Here is a 27,111-nt window from a genome sequence, read left to right as displayed (position 1 = left end):
GCAGTTGGAACTTGGTGAAATACGGGTCAGAAATATCCGTCTGGCTGAACTGTTTCGCGGATCCTCGAAACTTTTCGCGGTTGTTCGGCCAGGTTTCCGTGGCCTGCTACATTTTCTTCCTGTTTCGGCGAGCAACTTCTATGAATCGACGTCTCGGAGCACCCGTTTGCGTGTACAGCCGCGAAGGCAAGGAAGGTTCCACGTTAAAGAACGGAAATCATGGCAGAAGGATTATTCTCGAGCAAACTTATCGCGTTTTGATTACGCCCGAGATAAACCGAAGGATTGTGAATCGTTCTCGGCCTGGAATGAAGTTCGTGCTTCAGAACGACGGGCTTTTAGATTCGAACGAGTTCTCCGATTCTTCGTAATGGATTTGTTTGATTCCTTTTCCCTTTGTTTAATTATCCGTAGATTATTGTATTAGGTTGTTAGTAGCGATATTTCAGGAGGACAGATCCTCGTGAAATTTACATTTTATCGAATAAAATACGAATCTTTGGTTCAACTGGGAGTAATATTTGTTCAAGCTTATCGGCGAAGGAATAGAAGAGAAGGAGAAAGAGAGACAGAGAGACAGAGAGAGAGAGAGAGAGAGTTATCGTTTCGGAACATGTTAATTGACAAAAATGTTGAAAACTTTACGAGCAACTAAATAGCATTGTCTGAATTCATCATTGACGACACGAGGAAAATACGATAAGTCTCTATTTGTTGATTTCTTAATTTTTATACTACGCTTGGTGGTTGAAGAGAAGGCGGTAATTTTAATATGACTTGAAATTAACTGAAACGAAAAATCACCTATTATGTGTGCGTAAAGATTTTGTATTAAACATTATATTATTTTAATATTATATAGGATCCAATGAAATTATATATAATTCTAGTTGATCACTGTTGTATTACAACTAGATCGGTTGTGGAAAATTCTTTGTAACCCCATATAATGTAAATTTGACATTTTACCAATGTAATCGTAGCGATCGTACCTCATTATAACGCTAATCTTTCAAAATGTTTTATATAGGACAAATACGATACGAACATAAAACATTTCTATGGTAGTTAAGTGTTCAAATATTTTCGTCAGCCATCGTAGGTCTTAGATAAAAGCAAATCTTTGACGCTCCTCTAAAAAGATACGAACGAATTTACTACGTGTAATAATTCCTATGTAATAATTTCATGAACGATCGATTTCCATGTTCGACGAGGTTTGAGGCTTCAAATGAAATAAATCGATGGCTACGTTGGATTCGTTGTTTCTCCGCGTTCTATTACCACGAAAGGACGAAACGTTGAAATTTCCCGTTTCTCGTTTGTTTCTATGAGAATTAGCCCACCGGTCCGTTGCCAGCTTATTTATTGACTCAGGCTGTGTTCCAAGTTCGCAGGTAGAACAGCACGAAAACGAACCAGTCCGGGTCGAATTGAATCGAACCGAAATGAGAATGAAATGACATTTCGATTTTTAATTACCGTCGGGCTACGTTCTTTCTTCCTGATCCTCTGTTTCATTTTATGGAACAGGACGAATAATTGCGCTTTGATCAACGCTTTTTAATAGAATACAATCGATATTTTTTCGTAGAGTATCGAAATCTGGGTATCGCGTGCGAGTCGTCAATTTCCCTGCATATTGATCATATATGATCGTTATGATATTTATGCGAATGGATTAGGTCTGTTAGTATTATATCTGTGTACGAGCTCTTCACTTTCATTCATTCATTCATTCCTTTCCATTTTCAGATAGGTTGTTAATTTTCATTAAAAAGTATCCTATTTACATTCTGAGGACTACTTTGACCAAAAATTAGAACCTAAGGAACATGTTAGAACACTAGATACGTTACAGAAGCCCATTAGAAAGAATTTCTATAAGTTAAAAAAAATAGCTGCATACATTACTTCTACTTCTTCAAATTTCGTAAAATTGTACGATCCAGATGGAAGAACAAATAGAAACAAAAAGAATGTTGAGCAAATTCTTGAAATTTCGTTTCGTAATAGCAATGTGGATTTAATGGAATTCAATAGTATAAAGCAACTAAAAAAAAAAGAAAAAAATAACGAATGAAATATAAAGCATTTATTGATATGTGTTTTTTATCAAAATTCAAATCGTTCAAATTTCTAGTGCAAAACTGCAGTGTGGTAAAAAAGTTACTATAAAGAATTATGAATTTCAATGATTCTGGCAGTTCTAGTTATAAATTTGTTTCTGTGATTTTATCCAATTTATAGTTGTGATATTATTGAACGACGAATTATTCGATTAGTATTTAATGATTTCGTTATTTGTACTATATGGGTATCGGAGGATTTAATTTAGAAATCAAATAAGCTCTCTGTGTTAATTTTATGTTTTTAATCTTCAGTCTGTTTTATGCTATTTCTTCTATTAATTGGAATTATTAAATGTAGAAGATAATTCTTTTTCTTTTTTAAGCGAATATTTAAACATATTTAATTGATTCTCTTTCTGATAGTTCTCACTGTCTATATCTACGTAATTAAAAATTTATGTAGCTGAGAAATCGTATTTCTTCCCTCATTGAAATTAGGTTTGTTTCATACTCGCATGTGTACATTGTTTTCGTAGTACAGTAAAAGTGCAAGCTACAAAAGCTGGTATTTTTTAATAAAACGTTATTTCTGTTATTTTTGTATCTGGTTGTTCCGATATCAATTTTGCTCAACCAAATTGGTGTATTCCGAAACGAAAAAAAAAAAAATTGAAGCAAAATAAGCTTTTCTAATTATTGGAAGAATTTTTCTTTCGAAATTGACAAATTTGAAACAGAAGAGGGATGAAAAAAAAATCGTGTTCATTAATTCTTAAAAATTGAGCTGATCAAACGAATCATCTCGATCATTTTACCATTTAACCATTTTTCCAATATTATCAAGAGAAGTACAAATGAAGATATTAAATTATCAACACAATTAGTCTCTTCTTCCATAATATTAAATTGTGTTCATGATACGAGATAAATTTGAATTCTAATTTCAGTTTTAGCTCGAATTATGTAAGTTTAATTCTAACCTGAGTTATAAAACAGAAACTTTACGATAGAAATGTTTAAGCCATTTTTGAGATTTTTTTCAAATTCTTATTCGGATTATAAACACATTTACACTGATCAAAATGTTCTTTTAATCTTTTTCTTTTAAACAGGTAGAATGGCTAGATTCGTATCAATCGGTAGAACATTTTTTTCTGTATCTCGCGTAATTTGAATTATTTTTACTTACACAAGACCTACACACGCAACAATTCCTATTGGTAAAGACCCTGAAAAATATCTAAACAATGACACGTTAATTCAAAAATAAATTTAATCAACCCCATAAATTAATTTAATCAACTAGGAAAGAAAATCACGAGGCGAAATATTCATTGACAAAATTATAAATTACTGAAAAATATCTTTTTATCATATTGCAAGTAAATATTCTTGCGAGATAGACAGATTTGCAAATAAAATCTGAAATCGAATAGAGATTCCATCGAAAAGAGATTGCGAAAGACAAACAAGAGGATTCTACTTGTTGCCCTGATCGCGTCAGATGGATAATTATCTACGAACACTGAAAACATAGGAAAAGAAGGTTGTCGTACAGGACCGTATCTTCCGGAATCAAGGATTTTAGACGGCCAAGCACGTTTCAGCTCCTGGCAATAGGACAAAGAGTTCGCAGAGAGGTTCGTGCCGCTCCGATCGATGTTCGCCAGCGGAATTTCTGTTTCGTAAAGCAGAGGCACGCCAATGTGCGTCCATCTGCCGACCTTGTCTCCCTTAATTCAAATGGTCGTTAGATGCACAGCACTTTCCTGACATTTTGTTGCATCGACGAAGAGTATTTCGAAGCTGTAGTATTGATATTTCATACGTAAATTCATTAGCAAATTCGGTATTTTGTTGTATTATTATATGTTGTAATGTCGTATTTTTACAATATTTCATTTGTTTGTACGTCATACGTATATTGTTGTTTCTTTTCCTAATTATCAATAAAAAAAAAAGAAAAGAATAGATCGTTATGATTATTCTTTCGTAATTTTGGAAAATTGACAATTTCATGGTGTTTTATTATGTTCGACAAAATCGTGCGTTTAATAAGCATCAAATTTACTTCTATTCTCATTAGTCGTATTACTACATTTTTTTGATTCGTAAATTTGTAAAATTTTTACTAACAGTTTGTTAAATTTGTTACATTAAATATTTTCCAATATAAAAGAAATTTCTGAAAACATTCTCTACGTACTATGTGAAATCAATACTTTGTAAATTGAAATAGAAATTTTAGAAGAAAATACGATTCTGCACAATCTTTTTTATTTATCGTGCACCTAGTCGATTAATGTAGAATTTCATTACACGATTATGCTATTTTTTATAATCATTTGCGCAAAACTTTATGAAAAATTCAATAGTTCAAATTAAACTTAAAAATTGTTGGTTATATTAAGTTAGCTCCATTATATTACAGCATATTTCAAATAAGAAGGGGAAGAAAGGAAAATAAAGGAAAAATTCTTTAAAAAAAATAAAAAGCGAGTTCAAAGCGTTAACTGAATTTCTTCGATCTTTCGTAAATTTTGATTATCACTAAATATAGATAGGATACTAGGGAACTCTGGAAATATACATATAAAATACTGTGCCAGTGTTATTTAACTTTATCTTCTTAACTAATTTCGAATAATAACGTTACATGCGGAGAGTCTACGAAACTTAGCATTTGGGAAAACGTTTTCTAACTATAAGGTATCGTTCACGTTCGAGCGATATAGACGCAAAGCTGGTATCAGCGAACGACCGTGTTCTTATCAATTTTATCAGAACAACTGACATTCTGTTGCTGTCTCCAAATGATAAACGCCTGACCATATAACTTTCCCATCGTTGGTGCTCCTATCTCGACTTCTTGCACGAATCAGCAGCCTTTTTCCGATTTTTCTACTCACGTGGAAAAGATTTTACGAATGTGAAATACATAGTGACATTAAACATTTTATTCGTGAATGTTATTTTTTTAGAAGACTAACAATGAGTTTTATCATCGATAAGGTAAGAAGCAACGACGGCAGACTAATACATCATCTGTAAAATTTTTCAAATTAGATTCATTGCTATTACCGAATAACGAACTATTCGTTATCCTTCGAGTTCATCATTTGTAATTTCCATAAAAAGAAACGATCTAAGAATTGTTATCGATTTCATCTAACTGCTTGTAATTGTAATTATAACTTGTATAAAATGATGATCTTTTTTGAACCTCGGTTTAAAATAGAGACTCATAAATTAATGTTTATACACACAAGGAAAATGATCAGAGTGCGTATTATTTTTCTATTGAAGGTTAAGTCAAAGTCCGGATTATAAGAAGAGATTTTAGTTACATAAAATTTATAAACGCACTACGTGTGAATATTTCATGTACCGAGGAGAACTCAAAAACCTATTATTACATTAGATTTATGTTTCAAATATTGGAAATTTTACTTGTTACTCAATTGTTTCAATTCCATTTTACTTTATCGTATACACGTAACTACATATTAAATTTGAACATGATCGACATATATTAAGCAAGTTATTTCGTTGTATTATTTTCGTCGTGACAAAAGTCACGATTCCAGGAAACTACATATACATATTTATGTCATATAATTGCTACATACATTGAAAACTAATTGCACGTCTTCAAACATAACACTTAATTATTTCTTTCCTTTACTTCTACAAAATTAATACTTTTTATGTTTCTACGCGTTGCATCGCGGATATCATGAATTATTAATTCAACGTTACGCCGATTAAAGCAATATAAAAAAAAATTCAATTTCTCTGCGACGTAAATTAACCCCGGCCGGAATACACTGTCAAAAATAAAAAAATTGGCTTCGATTAATTAATATTTGCTTAAAATTCTAGGCAAGTAAAATCGATGATCGAACGATTGCGATTTTTAATATAATTTTAATTATATAATCCATTGATCTGTACTTTGTAATGAATGTGCAATGTGTACATAAGTTACGTTTATGTCTACAGCATCGAAATTTTTCTATCATTGGTAACCAATCATCTCGAATTTTATATAAATGTACAAATGTACGTGCACATTTATATTCATTAAAAAATACATACGATAGGATTAATTAATTATGTGATTAAAATTATGTTAAAAGTTGCAGTCATCGGCTCCAATTATCTCGAATTTTATCAATTCGATTTTTACTATTGAAAAACTCATCAAATTCTACCAAGCTTCAAAAATTGTTGTTTCGTTCCGATAAAACCGAATCTCCGCAAAAATTTAATAACGACCAGGGTACTCATTTAACAATAATAATAATAATGAATATTCATTGGAAGACAGTACGCCATTTTGTTTTTATTCAGAAACATTTCGATATCGTTCGCTGACTATGCTTCAAGGGGATCAGGTTTACACGACACTCGTACGATTTCAGTTTCATTAATTTAATTAATACCAAACCGAGGGAAAAAGACCGCGGGAAAAGTGATTGTCCCATCTGAACATTCGTAACGTCGAACGAGCTTTCATCAGTGGCTGTACGTCTAGTCGATTATGAAACTGCAAAAGTGTTGGTCAAAAGCTTTTATGAATCTTCTTTCCCCGAAAATCATTGAAAAAATGTCGAATGTCAAATTAATGAAATTTAGAACTAATAATTATTTATTTTATGAATTACTAAGCTAATAAATTATTGTTGTGAATGAAGAAAAGCTGTCAAGATAAGAATGAAAATTCGATTTTTATTCGACAAATTTCTACTAACTCTATTGTATTAATATTTTAGTATCTAACAATTTATCTGGTAATATGTGATCTATTTCGTAAAAAGCTTAGTATTGTATATTAATATTTTGCTTCCTGTTTTACACGAAAAAGATCTTACAGTAATTTATTAGCCTAACAGGTTGCATCGAATGCATCAGATTTTTGTAAAGGATAAGCGTAAAAGAACTTGTGTTGCGTGATGTCTATTAATCTCGCATGAAATCAAAGTGGAATTCAAAAACATAAAATTTCCTCTCTGCTTTTAAAAATTCATGAGAAATAAATGGTTCATAAAATATATCCACAGTCAGCACATAATTATCAAGACTATTATATCTGATTATTATTTATAATTTCCTGATTTATATTAGATTTATACTAAATTTATAATTCTTTGTATTACATTTATATTTATATTTATATTTTTATTTACGTGATCCTTATTTTCAAGGAAATTCTTAATACATGTAATGCTCACCTCTGCGTATCAAAAATGATTACAAAGTTTGTAATTGCGATTCGTTCTCTTTACGTTCGTACCTTTATACCGTCACAGGTTTTAAACACTCAGGGAATTTCTTAAAGCAAGAAAATTTTGCTAAAATAATAGTAAAAATCGGAGCTCTTAAAAAATGCGTTAATGCAAACACGTTGAAACTTTCGCCAAAATGGAATGCAGTAACTTCGATTTTCTTTCACTCTTTCATGTTCACTGTACCATTTGTAAGAAAAATGTATTTCAATTTTTATGAAAGTATCATGATATTTCGTTTATTGAAAATGACAAAAAACACTGTACTTTTTCCGTATGACATTTGATAAATATTTTTTAATAAGAATTTCTAATATATGCCATCATTCATTTCTGTAGCTATAGCAATTAATACGATATCATTTTTGTAAATATTTAATAGCAATAGAATAAAACAATAAGTGTTATTACAAGATTGTATACCACTGGAAAAATGTATATTTCTAAAACGCAACCAAAAATAGAAAGATTCGGATAAAAGATCTTTTACCATCAAACTATCATCTCTTTCTATTAATGTAACAGCTTGCGATAGAGAAAATATTTGAAAGCGAAGGGTATACGAAACCCCGCACTTTTTAATATGCAAAAACATACAAATTGCTTAAAAAAATCGAGATACATAGAAAATCCTGTGTATCGTATGATGAATAGAAAGATTATGGAAATATACCTACTATTACCTATGTATGTGAGTCTTCGTTCAGATTTTCCTAATGCGCTATACGACTGAAAATAATATGAAATTGTTCTACAAACAAAGCTGTTTCGACGCTTTCTTAAAAATGTGCAATAAAAATATGAGCATAAAGCAATGAATAACAATCATACACAGAAAGTTAAATATTGTGTATCAATTAGACGACGTATCTTGCAAATAGTGCATTTCCAAATACCCGCAAAAATTAGCTCCGAAAGTAAGCTATGAGTTTTCTAATCTGTAAGTATTATTATTTGATCTAATAAAATCATACAATTTAAGAATTTTACGATTCGAAAATTATTTTAATAGCAAGCAACATTCATCGACAGTACCTTTATTAATCGGGAACCTTAAAAATTCCCTAAATTATTATCGAAATTACAAAAGAGAAAAAATCTCTTCCCTACTAAATCATCAAACTTTCCTAATTTTAAACGAATTTTCCTCAAAATTTACTTCTTCTAATCTTGTCGCTCTTCTATGAAATTCACTGTAATAATAAACGAAAACCATCTAGACAATTCTCCAGAATATTTTACTTCGAATTAAAGCATCTCTCTCTCTCTCCCTCTCAGACGAAAGTGCGGAATGGTTTTTCTCGGCGAGAAGGAAGCTTGTTGCGAAATGCTCGATAGAAGAACGAGAAAACAGCCGCATGTGCACGATGCACCGTGGGAGGGCTCGCAGCAACTTTTATTGCGTCCGCAGTAAAACAGCCGACGTAGTTGGTGGCGATTTGCCGATCGTGTCGCAACACCAAGTCCCAGGGATTCGAGGGAAACACTGAGGGACAGAGGAAAAAGCCTATAACCTTTCGAAATATGCATTACGTGGAAATAATTCATGCAGAATGCGCTCGCTATCGGTGCAACCCGGTCGACGCTCGCGTGCAAGAAAATGCAGCAGGGCCAATTAAAGGAGAATACCGAGATCGCAAGCCCGCCTTGCAATTAAACTTTCCGATACAGCTACTTCGATATTTCTACCCCTCCTTTGTTATTTTCCGCCCTTCCTCTCACTTTTTCGTTATATCTTTATTTCTTTCTTGTTGTTCTTGTTTTATCGGTAGCTTGAGTCATAATGCCGATAAGAGGCTTAAAATTGTGAGTCACAAGAAGGTTTACGAGGAGAAAGTTGATATTTAGGGATGACGAAGGGTGCAGTTTAGTAATATGTAAGGTTCGTGTTCGTCGAGAGAGGAAATAATAAGCTTTTGGATGGAAGATATTAAAGTGGCAGGATTGAATGGTATTTTTTTTTTTTAATAGTATAATTTATTTTAAGCTTTGGTTCGTATTATGTGTTCCTTCTTTTTTAGTTGCAATGGCTCTCACGTAACGAGAATACGAGATTTTATTTCATTCCGCAAAATTATTTCGTAATTTCTACGTTATAATATTTCGTAGAGATCATACGATGTATGACAGTTTTAATCCGAGAAGTTTTATACGTTTATGTTCTACTCTGAACATTAAAACATACTTTTTAAATTCGAACGTAACAAACAATGTATAAGTATAGAATATATAATATACAAATGCAGATATTGAATAAAATTGTATTTTCTACAGTTAGATATTCCAATCCAAACTTTTGTAGTTACCTATGACCCGACGATGCTCGACGATTAAACCCAACTCTACAATTGTTAATAAGTCGAGAAATTCTTGAAAAGTAATATTGGTGTATAGTAGGTTGGAAAATTCTGTCACTGTCACGGTTTGAAAGAAAAGAATCAATCGTATCGTGATTGTCTTTCATTCACCTGACAATTCGTTTACTCCCTTGCTGTTGACTGCTCCAGACGAAGATTTTTTAAAGATCAAAACATTCAACATTCCAACATTCAATTTTTCCAAAATATTTATGTCCACTTTTTTCTGACAATTTTACCTAAATCGTTCACATTGTTGGAAATCTGTTAATCCACGATATTTATCTTACTTCGACCAAACTAAAAGACTTCGGAAAAATTTGTAAAAAAATTCTAAAAAAATGTAAAATGATCGAGATACATTTTAAAAAAATTTAAGTATCGGCTCACCGACGATCAGGATGACGGTGAACGTGTTAAACAGATTCAATACAACGCTAATCAACCTTCCATCCATCTTCCCAACCTTAATGGCACCTGACAAGGGAGCAAAATATATTTGACAAAAATTGATCGAACCCGATAATTACGATAGTGCGTGTAATGCTAATTTCCGAGGATTCGTAAGCGTCATTAACACCGGGTTGTACGAATATATAGAAAGTTTCGTTGCTTCTAATCAGGTGAATATGGCGAACAATCCGAAAGCGTGCCGTGGGCAGCTGACAAATTACGTGTTATAAATTCTACCGTCGATCTATTCGCCGTTTCTAACGCAACTAACGGCGATCATCGATATTCGATTAGTCGAGATAGACGACGATACGTCTCTCGATTGAGCCAGATGTTTGGAAGAAACACACCAAACATCAAAGTGATAAAATACCTTTGCGACCTTAAACAATCAAGAATTTATTAAAATTCCATAGCTCGTTAAAGGTGGAAGATCGATGTTGTAGCGTCGAAGAGTGGCAAGTGGACGTTGATCGACTCTTTCTGAAGGAGCATCGTTAAGTTTCAGAGGAACCAAGGGAATGAGGATTACGTGATGGGTAGTTGGATACGTTAATGAGTTTTGTAGCTGTGTAAGGCGAAAGATATATTGCAAGAAATTTTATATCCTTGACAATAGAATTTTTCCTTCTCGTCTTATTCGTTATTACGGTGTTCTTTAATGCTCCATGATATTTCGTATTCTTATTTCACTTTCCTACGATTCTCGATGTTTGACACTTAAAAAAGAAAAGAGAAGATCTACATCAATAAGAATTTTTTCGTATATTTCGTACGTTCGATAAATATAATGGGGTTAATATCGCATTATACGTACAAAATTTCGTAATCGCTTTTGTGATCGTTTATGACGTGATCGTTTATGAATTCTAACTTGTATAAAATACGTGAAACACGAGAAAAGGAGAACATTTCATTTGTACGTTTTATAAATGTTACGTTTTGCAATTATTTAAAATCTCTTGTATATCGTCGAGCGGGACGATATTTAATCGTAATGTTTGTTATAATATCAAGAAACTTTTACGCTGTCGAAACGATCATTACGAAGGATCTAAAGTGCGTAAAATTCCAGAAATTCTAGTATCAACCCTTCTCCTTGCTAAAATGTACGAGACATCCTGCAGTGAGTGGTACAACATTCATTCGAATAACAAAGTTCATTTCTAATAATAGCAACATCATAACAGAGACTCTGTATTTCGATTTGGAATATGCATTAATAAGGCTACGAGATATGTATGTATTATGATCGAGTACAGTAAATTTATAATGTTATGTTTATTTTAACATTTTCAATCTGATTAATAACAAAATTAAAAGGTAACTTAAATGGTAAATTAAATGGTAACTTAACCATGTTCAAGACTAAAGTTTCAAAGACCACGTTATTAAACGATATAACGAGTAAAATTCGTATCATTCATATTTATAAACTATTTACAAACTAGCATCAATTACAATAATGAAAACGATAAAGTTTGAGTAATACGTTTCACCGTGAATGTGGTCATGAAACGGTCAGCAAGTGATAGAAATTTAATCGACTCAATCCGCGCAAGATTATATAATTAATCAGCGCATCGTATTATTCGTTACACACTGCGCTATGATAATCATGTCCAACCAAGCTAGGAATTAATAAAACACATTATATGTACGTATTTGTAAAAATTTCTAAATACGTTTTCTAACCCTTTTTAACTTCTTCGATTTATCAACAATCAATGTTCACTTGTAAAAAATCTATTTCCAATAAAATCTAGCTGTATATATCGAAAATAATTCTTATGATAAAATTGTCTAACTCGTATAATTGCAAATAAAAATAACCACAACGATCCTCTAAAAAGTGCTTTGCAATTCCCCTCGCATAGTGTTAGTGCAGGCGTGTGGTTACTCTTGCCATCAATGCAAAAAATTCAAGTTCTTACTATTTTTTTTTTTTGTTATTGTCTGATTACACGATTCATCAAATAGAAGAGAATTACAAGGAAACGCAAAGAGACTGAAGAAAAACATGGAAAGGAAACGTATTTAAAGTACGTTTAAAGGTGAAGCATTTACGTCTCGTGGTTTATTCGTGGATTCGTAGTAATAACATTACAAAATTGGTTAAAATGATTTAAGATTTCTAGCAATGTTAAGAAAAGGAAATCTGTCATTTAATTCTACAATTATGCCTGAGAATTTTATTTTCTGTCTATCAATATGTATTATAAAATTCCACGTTCCGCGTGCGTTATAGCCTGTTTTTCAAGTAAGACACACAACAAATAACGTAGATTATTAAAACTATTCTTCTCTGATTTTATAAAATGAAGATCACAGGCAAACACGTGAAAAGCAATTTCAAAGTCCGATAATCAATTTCACGTTACCGAAACTGTCACTTCACTCGATTGCGTAGTGGACCACTTTATCGAACATGATTCTCCCCTCATGCAAAACTGATTCTTTGCTTGACCGTTCACGAAATTTTTTAGATGTATCGCCGATTTTCAAGAAACTTACTTGTGAACCTCACAAGTTGTACGAAATCGAGAAATTAAAAGCGAACCTGCCGACAAAACTGTTCTTCTCGCGTGCTTTTCATATACAGGGTGGTTGGTAACTGGTGGTACAAACGGAAAAGGGGTGATTCTACGCGAAAAAAGAAGTCGAAAATATAGAATAAAAATTTTCTTTTTTTAATTTTTAAAAAATTTTTTTTTTAAATCTACAGTGAGATCCGTTATAACGAGACGTGATAAAGAGCACGCGTACCGAGCGAAAATTCAAAGTCGATTTTCTCGAAAACAAAGCCTCAAACGAAAAATTTGTATTCTATATTTCCGACTTCTTTTTTCGCGTAGAATCACCCCCTTTTCGCTTGTACTGCCAATTACCAACCACCCTGTATAAATCGACAATTTCAAAACGCTCCACTGGATATCAAAAAATTTTCCATTTAAGATTTAAATCGTCCAAAATAGCCATCTAATTTACTCTCTGAAAGTACCTCTAGTATGACAGTCTGTTGCATGAAAATTTTTCAAATACTCCGACGCTAACAAGTTCATTAATTTCGAGGAAAAATCAGCCAAGGTACGTCCATGTTTCGCATTACGAAACTCCCGCAGCGAGTTAATATTTTACAGGGGAAAAAACGTTCGATTTTTTCGGCAGGCACGAAAGTGGCCGAGCGCCGCGTGACGCGGCGCAAATAACGAAGTATTTGCATTTAATTAACGCGGCGTGCACACGTTCGTGTCTGTCGCATCCGGTACCGTTCGATCGAAACGTCGTCTAGCAAATGTAATTCATGCTGACGTTAGGAAATCACGCGCTATAGTTCGCGCCAAAGATTACGCCCTCTTGAGACTGCGTCCCTATCCTCGAATAATACTCAAACTGATTTCTACTTTTACGACTTCGACACGTGCTTCGACTTTCATCCAGCGTCCATTATTGATAGGAATAAAATTATGGCTGTCCGTTTCGGTTCGATCTTTTCGCTGTTTATTTTTATGTTATTCGTGTTTTGCGTGTTTTAGAATTATTCGCTTTTCGTACGTTTCGTTCGTATGTTTCGTGAGATGTTCTTTATGTTTAATCTTCATTTAATATTTAAATTCTTTCCTGCATCCATTTGAGACGAGATAACTTGCTTCTTTTATAAATGTTGTCGCTTCTTTCTTAGGAATTTGAAATGAAATTAGAAGAAAACGTTGAGTTCAATTGGTATTGATGTCCTTTTCCAAGTTTACGTCCTTTCCTGTCTAAGAGACAACTATTCCATCATAAATTCTCTGTGATTTTCGATTTGGCCGAAACTTTCTTCAGGATAATATCTAACCTCATCGAAAAGCTTCCTTGTAATCCGCAACTTGTAGATAAACTGAATCATGGAATATTTCCAGTTGTCATTTGATATTTTATATGAAATTCATAAAGCACAGAATGTCGGGAATACTTAATGTCTAGATTATTTACACTTAACTCAAAATGGGTCTTTGTCAGAATCTTAAATTTGAGTATGAAAGTTATCTATCAATATGTATGTTTAATTAGAAAATAGTAGCAACATCTACTTTACCTAAACAACATAATAGGGAATATTTTTGTTCACCTAATGAACATTTTTCGTTTGTCTCACGGATCGTGTTGATATTCATAACATTTATTTTATCCATCATATGATATACATAATAATAATACATAATGGTACGCGCTATATGGTATGCACAAAATAAATGTTATGAACATTAAACACGACTTGTGTGACAAAACAAAAATGTTCGTTATATATCTTTTTCTTCTAAATTCCTATTAGCCTCTAAAAAGAAAGAGGGAATAGCACGATAATTGAATTATACGATAAAATGATAAGTTACTCTGTTCTTGAATGGTGAAAGTGGCTTTAACACTGATTGGAATAAATGACGGTTATTCCTTAGATTGGCATATGTTGTTTGTCATAATAAATACTGCGAAAGATTTATGTGCAATTAGATCTTACTCGATGGATACCTGCTGTTCGAATAGTATTATAGATTGTCCCTCTTTATCAGCTTCTTGGTTACGAAATTTTCACGCAATTACGTTGCAAAGAATATTTCTACGAAAGTAATAAAATATATGTAACATGAGAAAAATACATGAAAGATAATCACGCGATTTCAAGCTGAAGAATTTTGTAGCGACACGATCACGATTGTCGTGAATTATACGCCTTTAAATCTTTCACGTAAAAACTTTTCCAAGCAATAAGCAGACCGAACAGAGCCATCGAACGAGTGGCATCATTATCATATCTTCAATTTTGTTCTTTTTGATTATTATCCTGTTTTAAACTGTAGAATCCTCCTCGCTCTACTTCTACCATGATTTAAAACCCGCGATACTGTTCGTTGCTACAAAACTTGGCTAACGAAAGGAATGCGAATCTGATTGTTCCATGGTAAAATAGAATTGAGTTTTCTACTACAATCTGAATAATATAGGATACATATATTTTCGATATTGAATGGAATAATCTCATCTACGAATGAGAAAAGCAATGGTTAAGAAAAAAAGAACAGGAGAAATTTGCAATTTGCAAATTATCTTCAACTATTGAACGGCAATTATAATATAAGTCTTCTACGATCAGAACTAATTGGATCAATTAGGACAAATAAAGAAAATGTTTATTAACATCTGTCTAATATCTTTAATAATATTTCATACTGGACCAACTTTCATGTTTATAATAGATACTAAAATATTTCTTATGTCTTGAAAAAAACTTGAGAAATTTCCTTAACAAGTATTTTCCCCTTAACAAGATAGTCTGATAATCCATAGATAACAAAATATTAAAATAATAAAATAGAAAACAGATAATAAAGTAATTCAGCCAACCACGTTCGCAAACGCTAAGATATTTCTTACGTCAGTAAAAGAACTTGAAAGAAGGAATTACCTTAATTTTCCTTCTAACAAGTTAACTTAATAATTCCTAAAAAACAAAATGGTAATGGTAGTAATTTCTAGTGTGAAAAAAAAAGAACTTGAAGGAAGAAATTACCATCCTTTAACGAGATAGCCTAATAATATCCAAATGCTTCGACAAAAGCATCACCAATATCCTTGGACATCCAAATTGTTCGACTTGGACTATAGCGATCGAACGAGGCCGTAAGCGACATTCCCAGCTACATACCGGAATTTTGGCACGGGAACTGACGTTCTCTTGTCGTCTCTTGATATTTTATATCCGGCCCTACGAAACAACGCGCACAATACGACGCGGGTTGGAAACGAGAACAAGAGATATACGCGAGGCAGGTTCTTAAACCGTCGTTGCACGAGCTAACGCGAGCAGATGCCGCAATTCAGCCACGTCTATTATCCGTATAGTTGTGAGCTGAGTACGCGCCGGTAGCATCGTAAACTTGCCGCGCGAAATTTTGAGCAATATTAATACACTGCGCGCGGATTAGCCCTATCTCGCTCTTTCGTACGATCGTACGATCACTTTTGTTCCAAGTTTCGACGAAACACGGGCTAGTATGAGTTATAGGTAATTTTAAGTCAGCCAACCCATAATTAGAAACGTGAATTTTAAGTTAGCGGTAGTGCATAATATATAGTATGACATGATTTAATATTCCTAGGACTTAACTGTCGCGACGATTATGATTGTGCAGAATCATTCTTCTAGCAATATATTCTGTCACTTTATGCGACTTTCTTGATTAGTGAAATGGATTAAGCTTAGGAGAACAAGAAATTTATATTAGCAGAATATTGTTGTTTACACGTATAAGGAAATATAGATTAATCGCAATACACGAAAGAATTTCTAATAACAAACGCGAGCAATGCGTACGAATAAATATTATGTTAATGTGAAAGAAAAAAAAGATAGGAAATTGTCTATTTTTATCTTAAGTAACAGAATGTACAATAATATCAGCACCAGTTCCATGTAAATATGAATTGATTCAATTGAAAAATCTCGAATTATCTATTTCGAAAATGATCAGGCTTTTTGTGTCTACCATAAATATTTAGCAACGTTCTGTATTATGGGAAGTACTTTAATAAAGAAGAAATTAACGAAATTAAGATACTCGAGCGGGATCTTAGTATTCCAGCAGAGGAACAGGCAAGAAAATTGATAGGATCATTTACAATTAATCATTCCTTTAGGGGTTCTAGAATTTATACGAAAGAAATATGTAAAAGACAAAGGAAAGAGAGACATTACAAATTCATTTAAATTATTGCAATCAATTTAGCGTGTGATCAAAGATTATGATATTCGTAAATCTACATGCTACGAAGGAAACTCTCATTATTTCACGAAATTATAAATCACAAAAGAATATTTCTATAGTATTTTATATAACGTTCATTAATTATTCATTATTAATTATTCCCTAATACTTATTGCTATTATTTATTAGAACAGTTCTGTTACTAACACCTATTACTCTATTGTTTATCATATTAAATTGAACTCTATGTATGAATTCTATAACGAACGAAAATTAACACTTAAGCAATTGAGCATGCCAATTGCCACCCTATATGAAATAATCATAATGAGATCCATAAACATAAGACACCTATAGATACACGTATAAGAAATAATAGTCAAATTTTCATATCAACATCTTAATAATCGTTATCCGCCATAAAGACACCCCATCGATAAAATGGTAATAAAACCAATTTCTCACAGTTTAATTGCGTATACCATTAATTACAAAAGAATATTCATCCGCCGATAAATATCCATCTTTTAATTTCAATACAATAAAGATAATTTCAGTTAACATCAAACAAATGAAATCGCACGATTATTTTCATCTTATCGTAAATTGGTGGTCGTCGGTAAAGCACGCGGAGATCGTAGGGTTCGATGACATTCTTTCCTTTTGCCAACGGAACCTCTTCATTTTATTTTCCGCCAGAGGAAACGTCCCAGGGGATTCGTGTCCTGGCAGCAGTGCGTCTATCTCGATAAGCTTCCAGTCACCCCTTGGTGTGTTTCGGATGATATTCTGCTCCCTACTGCCGCCACCCTCTGCGCGTCGTGTATTAGAGATATGCGAGTAACGTGCATTAGACGTGGCTAAATTCGTGCGCGATAAAATACTACTAGGAAATAAAGTTTCACAGCGTTTTCCATGGAATTTACGTTCTGCCGATTATGAACGAAGATTTCCTATTAGTCGCTTTTGTTTCTTTTCCAACAGGAAGTTGAACAATTTTTATTCTCGAATTTATATTGCGCTCATTTTTAGTAGATTTTACTCTGTTGATTTTTCTTCAATACGAAGAGATTTACGGTAATAGACGATCATAAATGTATCCTGTAATTGTAAATATCTGGATAATCGGTACACGATATTTATTTGCGTAATTTTCTATCGTTTTGTATTATTTTATCTCAAACATTCGCATATTAATCTGTTTACAACTGTTGAATACACACGTACATGCACATACAGAATATAGAATTATTAAAATGGTATCTTTGTTTTCGAATTTATCACCGTTAGGGAACGAAACAAATTCGTGTTGTACGAGTGAAAATAAAGTATCTTACGACGCATCGAAATCATTTAAAAGAAATAAAATTCTGAATAATGCAAAGACGATATCGATTGCTAGTGAAACTGCTGCAATGTACCTGATTTCTTTCTTTTCTTTCGTAAAACTATTTCCAATAACAATATGCAGTCGATATGAAGTTTATGAAATATAAACCTTTCAATTTCAAATTGCGCTGTTACCGTTTCTAACAAACCTCCTCGAGTCGATTGCCGAACTAACGTTTACATGGAAACATTTGGATCGAATAAAAACATCAAAATCAATTTAATTTCAAATCATAGAGTCACAATTGTTTCAAATAGCCGTATAGAAGTGACTGTGGGTATCAAATAAACAAAGTAAATTCAGAAGCAAACACAAAATGAAATAAAACAAAATTTATATCAAACAACAGTAAATAGTGCTGGAACGTTGATACAACAGCACTCCTAACAGAAATATGAATCGTTTTGTATGTAAAAATTCTGAAACCGATCAATTTTCCTTTAAGCTATACAATCAAGAATATTTCAGCCCGAATAACTGCAAATATAAAAAATCCTACAACAAGTGAAAAATATTAAAAACGAAGTAAAAAATAAATCAAAGAAACATCAGGCAAGAATATATCACATTAATCTATACTTATAAATAAACATTTTTAGTGAAATTACGCATACGATAAATATAAATTTCTGAATTTTTAATATCTAGAAAATAATTTAAAGTAATAATGAAGATATTATGCATAGAAAAAAATTCTGTAACATATTTTTAATTTTGTAGTTTATTTTGTACTTTCAAATTCAATTTCAAATATCTCACTATTCTTTCGCCTAATATGAAATAATAATTTTAATCGTGTTGTTCTAATACATAATATATATATATATACTGTATTCTGATTATGATACACCTATCATAAAAGATACAAAATACAATGCCAGTCGATAAAACGTTTATACATGCATTGCATTCTGTTTGCGTGTTGGTTCGATAAACACGTGTTGAGGTAGTTGAAACAATTTGTTCTATTCATTGGTATTAATACAATATTCTTGGCTATTGGAAATATTGTAAATTTTCAGAATTTTTAAAAGGATTTTTTGTTCAAAAATACAGAAAATATGAAGCTAAAATCACAGAATATTTTTCTAATTGCATACGCGTGTTAAAGAAATTATTCAATCGAAAATAATACGAGAACGATATTCAATATTCAATTTCAGTAGAATAAAAACTTTCTACCCTTAAGAATTACATTCAAGGAAATTATTTGACCAAAATTAATCTCAAAAATGTATACACGCAAATTTTGAAAGTATAAGAATTTCTTACATCTAATTAGACGCATTAAAGAAGTTATTTGTGATGAAGATAATTCAAAATATATACACATACACACAAAGAAATTTAGAAAGAATAACGATAAAACAATGCTGTTTCAGATATTCCAGAAACTAAAATTTCGAACATCTAGTTGTTAGTTCGAAAAACGAGTTTCGAACAAGTACATGATTTCAGTCGATGGTTTCTTTTTTTTCTTTTTTTTTTTTTTTCTTGCTCTTCAAGTAGTGTTTCCTGCGTGATTGAACTTGCGTAACTCGATTCCTATTCGATAAACATTTTTCGTGGGCTGATGGACGACGTTTATCGGAGATGTCGCGCGTAGAAAAGCGGCGGACGTTGTACACATGACCTACAGAAATTGATCAATGGTCAGCTTTGCATACGAATCTGGCCATTGGTGATGGATGGAGATTTCTTTTCTACGCGTCGCGTCGTTTCATTTACAGATTTCTTCCAATCTCCCGGGACAGATTAATCGTTGTACGATCCTTGAATCGCGTCGCGATTATTTCTTTGCTTATCGTATTGACGATTTCAGAATGATTCGCGATTATTTTAAAAACACGTTATTTGTTCAAGATATTAAACTGGAGTAATAATATAACATTTTTATATAAATCTGGTATACTTTTTCTATTCTTAAAGCAATCAGATACTATCTGTGACAACCAATAGAAGATATTAAATTTGTATCGAATTATATATTTTTATTTAATTAATTTTAATTAATACAGAAAGGTAATTTATATTTTGATAAAAGATTTACGAATCTCCTAACGCTATTATTTATAATCAGATCACGTTATAATGTAATTCCTTATGGGAATTCTAGATTTATAATCTTAAGAGAAATGTAACTTGATTGGTATTCTGGAATACACAGTATTGCATAACATGTAGGTGGATTCAAGGGGAATTCGAACAATATCCGAATTGACATACTGGATTTTCCGTAATTAAGATTAGTTGGCAATGTCACTCTATCCGTCTGTACCTGACCATTGATGAACAAGCGACCTCGTTGAACAATACTCAGGGATCAGGAGCATTAGATGGTTTGATACCTTCTATATACTATGAAATTCTCACGAATGACGTATGTTATATGTTATTTACCAGTCAGTTTTATTTACAATGGTAACATATTACACTATCGCGTTATCATAATTCTTAAATTTCAAGAGACTCGAATGACATTGATATCTTAACAGAAAGTACTTAAAAAATGAAAGATCCTATAAATATCGAACAATTCATTTTCACTTGCCTTTCATTTATTATGATAATATGCGAAACTTTCATCTGAATACATCTTTGCAAAACTCTCAATTTGAATGCATTTTTCAACCTTATATTCTATAGCTATCTAAGTATAAAAATGACGAGCTACAAAATAGTCTATCACGAATACACTAATACTTTTATCACAGCATCCCTGAAATTAAATGCATTCTATGTACGTAGATTTTATAAATATAGAAGATTAAAATATCTGGATACCTCGTGTAATTGAATCAAGCGCAATGAGTACGACTAACGATATAAATAATGGTAGACATGCTACTGTTGTGTAGACAATAGACACGTACATTTTTAGAAAATAAATCAATTTTTAAACGGTACCATGTACGTAACATGTACAAGCGTCGATGAGATAATTTTTTATGAAAAAAATACGAAAGAAAAAATAAGAAGAAAACATAGAACAATATTTTTTCGTCCGAGGATTAGTCTCGAAGAAAACCAAATTTGAAGCTTTGTCAGGAATACTTGCTAATTATCGCCTGAATATAAGTAAATAGAATAAGAAAGAAAATAAGTAAAAAATGTGTGTAAGCATAAAATCTCACGCATAGATTTTCCTACGCATTTGCGTATCATAAATCGTCTTTATTGATACGCATCGCTTGCCTCTGTTACGCAAGACTGATTACGCTTTCTCCTAGCATCTGCAAGCTTCATTATCGCCACTTTTACCTGACTAACCTAAAATTAAAATGCAAATTAATCCAAACCTCTCGTCATGTTCTTCGATTGTTAACGTCTGTCAAGTAGTAAGTTTAAAATTGCGTTTAACTCTTCTATTGAATCCTGTATTAATCGCGCTTCTATAGCAGAGAAAAAAACATTCGCGATGGAATAACGGGATAACGTTTATTTAAACGTTAATGGTAATCCTAGTCTCGCCGCTTTCACGGATGACTTTTTCTAACGAAAGTATGTAGAAACGTAAGTGGAGTATGAAAGTCTTTTGCAAATTTCTCATATTATGCTTGCTTTCATTTCTTCTGCCACTCGCGGTATACTCGTGTTATTTATGTTCATTGACTGGTTCTATTATATTTTCCATTTTTTTCTTCGATATTATTTATCTTCGATATATTTTCATAAAATTGTCGAGATGTTAAAAAACAGTCTAACATGATTTATGGAGGATACTTTCTAAGAAGGTAAACGTGAATGATCCCTTTCCCTCATTCAATTCATCGAGTTCACTAAGCAACAAATTCTTCAACCATGTTCTGTACATTCTACGTTATTCTTAAACAAACTATGGCTATGCGGAGTATACATTTTCTACATTGAAAATAATTCAGATAAATTTGTTACTGTATTACTGTATTCGAACAATTTTAATATCTCACTCGTAAAATTAAATTTCATCGGTGGCTATTTCTTTCTATTTAATTTTTTTTTTTTTTATTATTATCACAAATCTATAGAATCACGTTCTCGAGACTTTTAAACTGGAATAATATTAAATCAAATTAAACAAGCTAGATCGACAATATATTTATGCTGTCGGAATGTCTCATTTAAAATTAAAATTCCACAATTTGTCATCGAGTATCACGTATCTTTGGTTTCCCGTGTATGTAAATATCACGTCTCTTTTTAATTTTCAAACTCTTTCAACTTTTAACCTTATAAATAAGTTAGCTGCTGCAATATATTTATGCTATCGAAGCATCTCGTTTATAACTAGATTCTATTAATTCCTCTACACAAAGTATCCAAAGTAAGATCAAATATATTTGTAACAAAGTCATTCTATACAAATATGCTCGTTTGAAAACAGATGTCCGAATAAAGAATCCATTGATTAACAATCTGTATCTATCCAACAAACTAGAGAAATTTTCTTCGATAAGAATTTCTTGCTTGATTGCACCACGAACACAATCCAGTTTCGTTTCAATCACGACACGAACACGCTGTAAATAAACGTTATCATAAGCGTGTCACCGGAAACGAACGACACTCCCTCGATTCTTGACTTTTCCATCCTCTGCAGCATCGAACACCCGACCATTTCCGTAACGCGTATAACGCGTGCTCGCGCAATTGCTGTCCATCGCCCCGAGCTATACGCGTCCCCTGGAATCGTTGCTAAACCCACGTACGATTCACGGAAAACCCACCCCTAGATAATGTTACTCGCTAATTGAGCGTCTAGGGGATTCCGCAATTTTCGTGCAGCATTCTATCCGTCTCCTGGCTAACATCTCCTCGACCTACGACCTTCGTTCTCTGCGTATCTGATTTCCAAGAATCGTGTTCCATATTCTCGTTTCCATGTCGTTTCACCATTTCTTCCCTGTTTTCCCTGTTTCTCTTCGTTGTTTTGTTTGCCTGAATATATCGTGTGCTTTGTGCCGAAGCTTTTGTTGTATTGTGATATTGTATATATATACATTTTTTTTTTTAGATTGGGAAAATTACCGTGGTTTAGAAATTTAGGATACATAATGTAGAAATAGAATATTTGGAAATAAATATTTCATACAAGTATTTAAATTGGAGTTTTTTTGCTTCGAGTGTTTATTTCTATGGAGGAAAATTTCAGATAATTTGACTTAATTGTATAATATAGTAGAAACATTAATATGCGTATTTCAGAATCTTTCTAGATTCTTGTCTGAAGGTAGTTTGCCTATGAAATGCCAAAGAGTACCTTTGACTACGGAGGTTTAATTAACAATGTAATTTTCACTTCCTTATATCGTCGGTCTCTCGAAAGTAGAGGTTTGACATCGAAAGCTACGCAGTTCAAAAATATTCATTTTTAAGATTTTCACACTGTTTTAGTTTCTCAATAAAATTTCTTCCTAAGAAAGGTAACGTTTATAAAATAAGGCAAGCTATCAATCTCGTTATTTTCAGCTTAAAATCTCGAAGAATACTAAAGACTTCTTCACGGTGATGCATGTTTTCCACGACAAGCACGATAGAGAATCTACTTATCTCACGAAGGAACCTAATTTTCGGAATTCTTCCTAGAATACGTTCAATTTCATAAATTTAAATGCTACTCTGCCTCATACCTTCGTGTAGTTGCGTGCAGTAAGTAGTTACACTCGACAGAATTTTCTCAAATGGATTGGATAGAGTTTGCGGCAGAAGAGTTTCGTAACTAGTTCGTTTGCTCAACGGAATGTCATTAAAAAATATTCTCTGGAGAACGTTAAGAATTATTGTGCGTCAGGAAAAGCCAACAGCGTCATATCATTGTAACACACGCTACAATCAACCCGGAAGTGATAACATGTGCATTGGCTTTAGATCTAACGGTTGCAATGTTGCATTGGTGCGAACTAGTGCTTCCAGCATCTGTTACGATGTACGACTCGTTGTTTTATTGCTTCATCATTTACCATGTTAGTTTGCATTGTAGATTGTTGAAATCGTCTACTATCGTACAAGAAATAAACGCGTATAACATGCCATTTAAAAATGGAATAAAAGTACTATTACCAAACACACATTGGCTATTCATTTTTACATTAAATATGTTATATATATAACCAATGACTTGTTTCTAACATACACTACATTGTATTAAAGTTTACTAACTGTACTGTAATTGCACTTTATAGATGTCCAAAACGTATAGATACTATTATTTATATTTGTAATTTGCCCTGTGTATGTGTCTTGTATATCTTTGTTATGTATTTTGTTAATCGCGGTTGTGTGTAAACAATGTCCAAAACGTATAGATACTATTATTTATATTTGTAATTTGCCCTGTGTATGTGTCTTGTATATCTTTGTTATGTATTTTGTTAATCGCGGTTGTGTGTAAACAATGTCCAAAACGTATAGATACTATTATTTATATTTGTAATTTGCCCTGTGTATGTGTCTTGTATATCTTTGTTATGTATTTTGTTAATCGCGGTTGTGTGTAAACAATAATAACAAAAGTCTATCATTCATCGGGGCAAACGATACGTCCACTGATTTCCTCCTTTCTTTCTCAGATCACAGGATTTCCTGCTATTCCCTAATTACTTCCCTCAGAATCATCATTTTTCTTCCCTTCTTCACGATCTGCTTCTTCCTTTCACTCTTCTTCCTCATTTATTTTAGTTTTATTAACTCGTATTTAAACTTCGACACGTTTATCTGCCGTTTCTTTCTGCGTCGTGTTCCTTTCGCCAGGACCATAGTCTATTTATCTCATTTGTGTACTCGCTCGCTTCCCTTCTCACTCGTTTCTTTTGCTCTTCCCCGTTTTCCTGCTCCGCTTGTTTCTCCTTGAATCTTTGCTCCTATTCTCTTCCTTTCGACGCTCGTTTCCTCTACAACACCGCACATTTTATCTTCTTTATATGTAATTATCCTTTTACCGTCTTATCCGCATACTTTCTTTCTCCCGTTCGCTGAAAACGTCCCCTTCCTGTTTCATCTTCTCGATTTGCTCTCATCCTTCTCCCCCTATCTCTACTCATCGCCTCTTCTTCTAATTTTTCTATGTTTTGTCTTCCTCGTTCGTCGTATCTTTCCGCATCATCAATTTCTTCTTAATTTACCTTTCTCCTTTTTACACGTTTCGCTTGTTCTCTTTCTGTATCGCACGTTGTAGGATATATGTCTATTTTTCGTTGATGCTTCATTCCATATTTTCAACGTTTTTGTGCGTTGATTGTCATTTTTTTCTTCTTTGATCTTTGTCGTTTGTTTATTATTTTTCTTTCTATGGATTTTATCACATTTATAAACATGATATGAATATTATTCTATGACCTGATGCGTGTTCTACATTCATTACACCCCTTATCCCCTTTTACGGCTTATCTTAGTCTCTTTGTATGTTTATTCTTAGATTTTCATATTCCATTTCGTTCCAGCGCATTGATTTTCTTCTATTTACTCTCAGTTTCTTCTACAATTCTATTCTCTACATCCTTCTTGAACCCTTTTTGTTCGTTGTACGTTATCTTTATTGTTTGTTATTAGACAATCGATGTACTGAATTAGTTAATTAGTTTTGCCGATGCAGAAGATTATATCAGAGCAAAATTACTTGGCAGATCGACGAATTTACACCAGCTATTTCTTCTTTTCCAAGTTATATCTAGTTTAGAAACTCGACATACTTCCATTTCCTTTATTTGCAATTAAATATACTCCGTCTTGCGTCCTCATGAATAATTGCGTTTTTTAATCAGTTCTAATCTTTATAAAGTCTGCAGTCTATTTTCTCAGATTCTCTTCTATTTCCTTTTCACAATTTATTCCTCCCTTCCTGCATCCCACCTTGTGCCATCTTTTCAAATTACACCATTCTTACTTTCCATACAGTTCTTGCGCTTCCTTACTCAATTTAGATTCTTCCTTCTTCCCTCAGCAACATATTCTCTCTGTACCGACATTTATCTTTCTTCAATCCGCCTCTTCTAATTTTCTCCGATACTTCCTTCCCTGTTATCATCTTAAATCAGTTTCTCTTCTCTTTCGTTCACATTATCTTCCCAGCGCATATTATTATTTTTAACATGTTACTTAATTTCTCAATTCTATCCTCCCTTTCCTAATTGCGCTCAATATTTCCCAATTTTCTTCTTCGTGTAGTTTCCACTCTCTTTTGATAATCTATTCTGCCTCCTCTCGGATTGTATCTATCCCGTCTATGTTTTTTTAAGTGTTCAACTTTTTTCTACGGGTTTCATCGCACGAACCTCTCGTTTAAAATTTATTTTGCATTCCCGTTTCTCTCGTTTTCCCCCTTAATTCAGTTTTTCTTTGTACGTAGGTATTCCTTTTCTTTCATCGCCATATTTTTCTTCTTCTACGCTCCTCAATTCCGCTCTATAACTACTCATTTTTCACTAATTATCTACGATGCGTGTAAACGATCAACCTTGAATAAAATTCCTTTTGGTAATTTATATTGTTTCTTTTCGCTAGTAATATTTGTTCGTGACGTTAGTTAATTAATAACAGTGAAAAAACTTTGAAGTTAAAATTATTACAAAATTTGTCATGCATATCTTCCAATTTTCTTCTCCACGATATTGTCGTTTCTTGATTGACTTTTCTTCCCGATTTTACACGACGTTTTAACGTTTTCCGTTGTACGATATTATTAGCGAGATTTTGCAAGTCACCGAGTGTTAAACTCTCTCGCAGCAAGTTCGATAAGAAAACAGGCGATGTTCTGCAGGTGAATTTCAGACACCATAAGCTACTTAATGAACTTCCTCAACGTAAGATTGTAAAAACTATTTATGCGAT

Source organism: Bombus bifarius, unplaced genomic scaffold (genome assembly GCF_011952205.1).
Source record: "Bombus bifarius isolate JDL3187 unplaced genomic scaffold, Bbif_JDL3187 scf7180000008366, whole genome shotgun sequence".
NCBI classification, from domain to species: Eukaryota; Metazoa; Arthropoda; class Insecta; order Hymenoptera; family Apidae; genus Bombus; species Bombus bifarius.
This window is presented reverse-complemented; position numbering follows the sequence as displayed.